Source organism: Corella eumyota, chromosome 1 (genome assembly GCF_963082875.1).
Source record: "Corella eumyota chromosome 1, kaCorEumy4.1, whole genome shotgun sequence".
Lineage (NCBI taxonomy): Eukaryota > Metazoa > Chordata > Ascidiacea > Phlebobranchia > Corellidae > Corella > Corella eumyota.
In genome coordinates, this window is record NC_137490.1 from 7,087,612 (window position 1) to 7,096,975 (window position 9,364).

Genomic DNA, 9,364 nt, shown 5'->3' on the forward strand with positions numbered 1-9,364 from the left:
ATGTATTAGTTTAGGAGTCTAGGACCAGGTTTGTAGCTGACAATGACAAAATTTAATTTTTGGAAACCTTTTTGACATAAAAGTTTTATATCAACATGAGTAATACTATCTACCAATGTGATTTTTTCATGACCAGATTAATTGCAGACTAATACATGAGGTACAGTGTTTTAATATACTGTATAAGTGTATTCAAATTATGGGTATGCTTTAATTATTCTTCCTAATGTCAATAACAATAAAAAAATGTATTTATAGAAATCAAATGTTTAATTCAAAAACTTATTTTTGTGTTAGTTCTTGGTGATCTAAGGCAAGCAATTATTCATTATAAGAAGAGATAGAAAGTTAGAGAATTTCATTTATAAAAATATTTAATATTATACATGGAAATAGAAAATACTATTTTTTAAACAAAACTGTAATTATAGAGTTTAAAATCAAATCCTTTTGTACAAAACAAAAATTAATTTGTTTGTTTATACTGTTTGAATAAATAAAATTTGTTTTTAGTTTACAAATAAATAAATTGATTGTTTACTGTTTCTGAATTACTTTTTTTAGTATCTAAATTGATCCAATGCTTTTTGACTTTAATTTTTATTAAATTTAATGTTAACTTATCATTAAAATACTTTCCCTTTATTTAAACATATTATTAGAAATATCAAATAAACTTTATAAAGATTGATTGCTGTTAATATATTTTTTCTTATAATTTAACAACTTTTTTATATATTCTGTGTATAGATACAATTAAGAAAAATGAAAATAGATTTAAGATAATTACATAAGACTTTTTGGAATCTTATTATAAGTATGTAAAAAAGAAAATAAAAAATCAAAATGCATTCGTCCAATTTAGATACTAGAAAAAGGAATTCAGGCGAATGTTAAAAAATAAAAATGTTAAAGCACTTTTTTAGACTAAGTTTACATGACGCCATAAAAACAGAAAATCATAATAAAGCACACAATATATCAATAAATAAATGTCAGATTTAAAAAATATGTCATTTTAAAATTAACTTTAACATTTTAAGCGAAGTGATTCATTAAACTTCATTTCAATAAAATTGCAAAAAAAATTAATATATATAAAAGTTATGTGTCAAAGACTTTCACTATAAATGTACTAAATTGAAAAACATAAATAAATAGGTTTTATTATAACTCAGATGGCCTAATTTTTATTTAAAATAAAACATTTAACAAAAATTTCCAGTCAAAAATGTTTAAGCCAATTTAAATTTATGTATAACTGGGTCACGTGACTGTTTTACGGCCAATGATACAGTATACAAAATTTAAAAATGTTAAATGAAAATTAATTGTTTTATTAGATCCGCCGGACTAGTTAACGTACGTATAAATATTTTTTTTAATATTAATATTCCTACTAGTTATGACACTGTTAGTATGAATGTATAAAATTGGAAAACCTAAATAAATATGCTTTTATTATAACTGCGATGGCCTGATAAACATTCATGATAAAACAATTTGCGAAAATATTCACTCAAAAAAATTTGAGCTTATTGATATTTTTTGTATAATTGGATCACGTGACTGTTTTTCGACTAATGATATTATACACATAAAATTTAAAAAATTAAAATTATAAAATCAAACAATAATTTCGTGCTTTTTCGAGTCAATGCGTTTTAATTGGTATAATTGTTGAAAAAAAATTTGACCAATGTTATATGGTACCAATATAGGTCAAGTGAGGTCAACTTAGGCAAATAAAAAATATCGCTAACTTTTTTTCTACTAAATATTTTTGCAAATTTCTTTATCTAATATGTTAGTTAGGTTAATGCGCATTTAATAAACCGCTAAATTTTAAATTTTAAATTTGGCAAAAATTTGGTAAATGTGTCATAACTTTATTAAATATTAATATTTTTTTATAAATACGCTATTAAGGTCAATGCGTTTCAATGGGCATAAGTGAAATTCAATTTATAATTTTGAGTGTTAGTTAGGCTTGTGCAGTTCCAACAGAACAATTATTTTTTGATTTAAAATTTAAAATTTTTATTTTTTTAATTTATATGCAATACCATGGGCCAAAAATATCACGTGACTTATTTGAACCCAAAATAAAAGTTGGCTCAAACTTTTGTTCTACTGGAAATTTCTGCGAAATGTTTTATCTTGAACGTTGGTTAGGCCAATGCGCGCCTAATTAAATATAAAATTTCAGGTTTTGAGATTTCATAAATTTTTAATAAAAATTTCATAACTTTTATGAATATTAATATTTTCGAAAAATATTTTGTAAACACGGTAATTGGACCTGTGCAGTTCTAACACAACAATTACTTTTCGATTTAAAATTTTTTATTTTTTTTTTTCAATTTGTATGCAATATCATTGGCCAAAAATATCACGTGACCTAATTAAACCCAAAATAAAAATTACCTCAAACTTTTGTTTTACTGAAAATTTTCGCGAAATGTTTTATCTTGAATGTTAGTTAGGCCAATGCGCGTCTAATAAAATACAAAAAATTAGGTTTTGAGATTTCATAAATTTTTAATAAAAGTATCATAACTTTTATGAATATTAATATTTTTGAAAAATATTTTGTAAACACGGTAATTGGACCTGTGCAGTTCTAACAGAACAATTATTTTTCGATTTAAAATTTTTTATTTTTTTTCAAAAAATTTGTATGCAATCTCATTGGCCAAAAATATCATGTGACCTAATTAAACCCAAAATAAAAATTATCTTTAACTTTTGTTCTACTCAAAATTTTTGCAAAATGTTTTATCTTGAATGTTAGTTAGGCCAATGCGCGCCTAATTAAATATAAAATTTCAGATTTTGAGATTTCACTAATTTTTAATAAAAGTTTCATAACTTTAATGAATATTAATATTTTCAAAAAATATTTTGTAAACACGGTAATTGGACCTGTGCGGTTCTAACAGAACAATTATTTTTCGATTTAAAATTTTTTATTTTTTTAAAAAAAATTTGTATGCAATATCTTTGGCCAAAAATATCACGTGACCTAATTAAACCCAAAATAAAAATTATCTCTAACTTTTGTTCTACTCAAAATTTTTGCAAAATGTTTTATCTTGAATGTTAGTTAGGCCAATGCGCGCCTAATTAAATATAAAATTTCAGGTTTTGAGATTTCATAAATTTTTAATAAAAATTTCATAACTTTTATGAATATTAATATTTTCGAAAAATATTTTGTAAACACGGTAATTGGACCTGTGCAGTTCTAACACAACAATTATTTTTCGATTTAAAATTTTTTATTTTTTTTCAAAAAATTTGTATGCAATCTCATTGGCCAAAAATATCACGTGACCTAATTAAACCCAAAATAAAAATTACCTCAAACTTTTGTTTTACTGAAAATTTTCGCGAAATGTTTTATCTTGAATGTTAGTTAGGCCAATGCGCGTCTAATAAAATACAAAAAATTAGGTTTTGAGATTTCATAAATTTTTAATAAAAGTATCATAACTTTTATGAATATTAATATTTTTGAAAAATATTTTGTAAACACGGTAATTGGACCTGTGCGGTTCTAACAGAACAATTATTTTTCGATTTAAAATTTTTTATTTTTTTTCAAAAAATTTGTATGCAATCTCATTGGCCAAAAATATCATGTGACCTAATTAAACCCAAAATAAAAATTATCTCTAACTTTTGTTCTACTCAAAATTTTTGCAAAATATTTTATCTTGAATGTTAGTTAGGCCAATGCGCGCCTAATTAAATATAAAATTTCAGATTTTGAGATTTCACTAATTTTTAATAAAAGTTTCATAACTTTAATGAATATTAATATTTTCAAAAAATATTTTGTAAACACGGTAATTGGACCTGTGCGGTTCTAACAGAACAATTATTTTTCGATTTAAAATTTTTTATTTTTTTAAAAAAAATTTGTATGCAATATCATTGGCCAAAAATATCACGTGACCTAATTAAACCCAAAATAAAAATTATCTCTAACTTTTGTTCTACTCAAAATTTTTGCAAAATGTTTTATCTTGAATGTTAGTTAGGCCAATGCGCGCCTAATTAAATATAAAATTTCAGGTTTTGAGATTTCATAAATTTTTAATAAAAATTTCATAACTTTTATGAATATTAATATTTTCGAAAAATATTTTGTAAACACGGTAATTGGACCTGTGCAGTTCTAACACAACAATTACTTTTCGATTTAAAATTTTTTATTTTTTTTTTTCAATTTGTATGCAATATCATTGGCCAAAAATATCACGTGACCTAATTAAACCCAAAATAAAAATTACCTCAAACTTTTGTTTTACTGAAAATTTTCGCGAAATGTTTTATCTTGAATGTTAGTTAGGCCAATGCGCGTCTAATAAAATACAAAAAATTAGGTTTTGAGATTTCATAAATTTTTAATAAAAGTATCATAACTTTTATGAATATTAATATTTTCGAAAAATATTATGTAAACACGGTAATCGGACCTGTGCAGTTCTAACACAACAATTATTTTTCGATTTAAAATTTTTTATTTTTTTTTTTTAAATTTGTATGCAATATCATTGGCCAAAAATATCACGTGACCTAATGAAAACCAAAATAAAAATTACCTCAAACTTTTGTTTTACTGAAAATTTTCGCGAAATGTTTTATCTTGAATGTTAGTTAGGCCAATGCGCGTCTAATAAAATACAAAATTTTAGGTTTTAAGATTTCATAAATTTTTATTAAAAGTTTCATAATTTTTATGGATATCAATATTATTGAAAAATATTTTGTAAACACGGTAATTGGACCTGTGCGGTTCTAACACAACAATTATTTTTTGATTTAAAATTTTTAATTTTTTTTCAAAAAAATTGTATGCAATATCATTGGCCAAAAATATCACGTGACCTAATTAAACCCAAAATAAAAATTATCTCAAACTTTTGTTCTACTCAAAATTTTTGCAAAATGTTTTATCTTGAATGTTAGTTAGGCCAAAGCGCGCCTAATTAAATATAAAATTTCAGATTTTGAGATTTCATAAATTTTTAATAAAAGTTTCATAACTTTTATAAATATTAATATTTTCGAAAAATATTTTGTAAACACGGTATGTGGACCTGTGCGGTTCTAACACAACAATTATTTTTCGATTTAAAATTTGTTATTTTTTTTTTAAATTTGTATGCAATATCATTGGCCAAAAATATCACGTGACCTAATGAAAACCAAAATAAAAATTACCTCAAACTTTTGTTTTACTGAAAATTTTCGCGAAATGTTTTATCTTGAATGTTAGTTAGGCCAATGCGCGTCTAATAAAATACAAAATTTTAGGTTTTAAGATTTCATAAATTTTTATTAAAAGTTTCATAATTTTTATGGATATCAATATTATTGAAAAATATTTTGTAAACACGGTAATTGGACCTGTGCGGTTCTAACACAACAATTATTTTTTGATTTAAAATTTTTAATTTTTTTTCAAAAAAATTGTATGCAATATCATTGGCCAAAAATATCACGTGACCTAATTAAACCCAAAATAAAAATTATCTCAAACTTTTGTTCTACTCAAAATTTTTGCAAAATGTTTTATCTTGAATGTTAGTTAGGCCAAAGCGCGCCTAATTAAATATAAAATTTCAGATTTTGAGATTTCATAAATTTTTAATAAAAGTTTCATAACTTTTATAAATATTAATATTTTCGAAAAATATTTTGTAAACACGGTATGTGGACCTGTGCGGTTCTAACACAACAATTATTTTTCGATTTAAAATTTGTTATTTTTTTTTTAAATTTGTATGCAATATCATTGGCCAAAAATATCACGTGACCTTATTAAACCCAAAATAAAAATTATCTCAAAATTTTGTTTTACTGAAAATTTTCGCGAAATGTTTTATCTTGAATGTTAGTTAGGCCAATGCGCGTCTAATAAAATACAAAATTTTAGATTTTGAGATTTCATAAATTTTTAATAAAAATTTCATAACTTTTATAAATATTAATATTTTCGAAAAATATTTTGTAAACACGGTAATTGGACCTGTGCGGTTCTAACACAACAATTGTTTTTCGATTTAAAATTTTTAATTTTTTTTCAAAATATTTGTATGCAATCTCATTGGCTAAAAATATTACGTGACCTAATTAAACCCAAAATAAAAATTATCTCAAACTTTTGTTCTACTCAAAACTTTTGAAAAATGTTTCATCTTGAATGTTAGTTAGGCCAATGCGCGCCTAATTAAATATAAAATTTCAGATTTTGGGATTTCATAAATTTTTAATAAAATTTCATAATTTTTATGAATATTAATATTTTGTAAACACGGTAATTGGACCTGTGCGGTTCTAACACAACAATTATTTTTCGATTTAAAATTTTTTTTTTAAATTTGTATGCAATATCATTGGCCAAAAATATCACGTGACCTAATTAAACCCAAAATAAAAATTACCTCAAACTTTTGTTTTACAAAAAATTTTCGCGAAATGTTTTATCTCGAATGTTAGTTAGGCCAATGCGCGTCTAATAAAATACAAAATTTTAGGTTTTGAGATTTCATAAATTTTTAATAAAAATTTCATAACTTTTATAAATATTTATATTTTCGAAAAATATTTTGCAAACACGGTAATTGGACTTGTGCGGCTCTAACACAACAATTATTTTTTGATTTAAAATTTAAAATTTTTTTTCAAAAAATTTGTATGTAATCTCATTGGTATGTAATCTTATTAAAAATATCACGTGACCAAATTAAACCCAAAATAAAAATTACCTCAAACTTTTGTTTTACTGAAAATTTTCGCGAAATGTTTTATCTTGATTGTTAGTTAGGCCAATGCGCGTCTTATTAAATACAAAATTTTAGGTTTTGAGATTTTATAAATTTTTAATAAAAATTTCATAACTTTTATAAATATTAATATTTTCGAAAAATATTTTGTAAACACGGTAATTGGACCGGTTCTAACACAACAATTATTTTTCGATTTAAAATTTTTTATGTTTTTTCAAAAAATTTGTATGCAATCTCATTGGCCAAAAATATTACGTGACCTAATTAAACCCAAAATAGAAATTATCTCAAACTTTTGTTCTACTCAAAATTTTTGCAAAATGTTTTATCTTGAATGTTAGTTAGGCCAATGCGCGCCTAATTAAATATAAAATTTCAGATTTTGGGATTTCATAAATTTTTAATAAAAGTTTCATAACTTTTATGAATATTAATATTTTCGAAAAATATTTTGTAAACACGGTAATTGGATCTGTGCGGTTCTAACACAACAATTATTTTTCGATTTAAAAATTTTTATTTTTTTTTTAAATTTGTATGCAATATCAATTGCCAAAAATATCACGTGACCTAATTAAACCCAAAATAAAAATTACCTCAAACTTTTGTTTTACTGAAAATTTTCTCAAAATGTTTTATCTTGAATGTTAGTTAGGCCAATGCGCGTGTAATAAAATACAAAATTTTAGGTTTTGAGATTTCATAAATTTTTAATAAAAATTTCATATCTTTTATGAATATTAATATTTTCGAAAAATATTTTGTAAACACTGTAATTGGACCTGTGCGGTTCTAACACAACAGTTATTTTTCGATTTAAAATTTTTTATTTTATTTTTTTAAATTTGTATGCAATATCATTGGCCAAAAATATCACGTGACCTAATTAAACCCAAAATAAAAATTACCTCAAACTTTTGTTTTACTGAAAATTTTCGCGAAATGTTTCATTTTGAATGTTAGTTAGGCAAATGCGCGTCTAATAAAATACAAAATTTTAGGTTTTGAGATTTCACAAATTTTTAATAAAAATTTCATAACTTTTATAAATATTAATTTTTTCGAAAAATATTTTGTAAACACGGTAATTGGACCTGTGCGGTTCTAACACAACAATTATTTTTCGATTTAAAATTTTTTATTTCATTTTTTTAAATTTGTATGCAATATCATTGGCCAAAAATATCACGTGACCTAATTAAACCCAAAATAAAAATTACCTCAAACTTTTGTTTTACTGAAAATTTTCGCGAAATGTTTTATCTTGAATGTTAGTTAGGCCAATGCGCATCTAATAAAATACAAAATTTTAGGTTTTGAGATTTCATAAATTTTTAATAAAAATTTCATAACTTTTATAAATATTAATATTTTCGAAAAAATATTTTGTAAACACGGTAATTGGACCTGTGCGGTTCTAACATAACAATTATTTTTCGATTTAAAATTTTTTATTTTTTTTCAAAAAATTTGTATGCAATATCATTGGCCAAAAATATCACGTGACCTAATTAAACCCAAAATAAAAATTACTTCAAACTTTTTTTTTACTGAAAATATTCGTGAAATGTTCAATCTTGAATGTTAGTTAGGCCAATGCGCGCCTAATTAAATATAAAATTTAAAGTTTTGAGATTTTGTCAATTTTTAATAAAAGTTTCATAACTTTTATGAATGTTAATATTTTTGAAAAATATTATGTAAACATTATAACAAGACCTACGGTTCTAACAGAACAATTATTTTTTGATTTAAAAGTTTTTATTTTTTTAATTTGTATGCAATATTATTGGCCAAAAATATCACGTGACCAAATTAAACCCAAGAAATTTTCGAAAACAATTAAAAAAAGACAAAAATATGAGCATTTTTTTATTTCACGTACATAGAATCGTTCGCGTGACCTTTTGACCTATCAAAACTGTATACTTAGCTCGACCAATGATCATACAAGGGTTGTATGATCATTGGCTCGACCAAAAACATTTTTTTGCCGCAAAACTTAAAATTTTATAGTTATTTAGAATTGTAATGACGTTACTAAGATTCAAGATAAAGAAAGTTTTTCAAAAGGTCAAAAGAACAAAAATTTGAGCACTTTTTTTCTTTGCGTATTCATAACATAAATTTTTTTTATATTACAGGTCGTGACTATAGCTATGCGTGAAAAAAAAAATGAAAAAAAAATTATTTTCAATGGGAAAGCTGAGTTTCGAACCTTAGAATTTGCTACTTACAACGTATGGCATTACGCGTTGAGCTACCGGACTCGATATATAAGCGTTACTTATTTATATACATATGTTTGCAAGAGACTTTCGATAATAAAAAAATATTATGATCAATTTTATTAAACAAAAATGATTTCATAAAGTTGAACAACCGGCAGCGTGGTGTAGTGGTAAGAACACTTGCTACACCACATATGAGGTCGAGGGTACAATCCCCACTGATCTCATGCTGTAGCGTCCTTGAGTAAGGTGCTATAAACGGTGTGGACTCCTGCTGAGCCAGCACTTGATCAGCAGTATAATTATCGCGCATTTATAATCTATATTATCCCA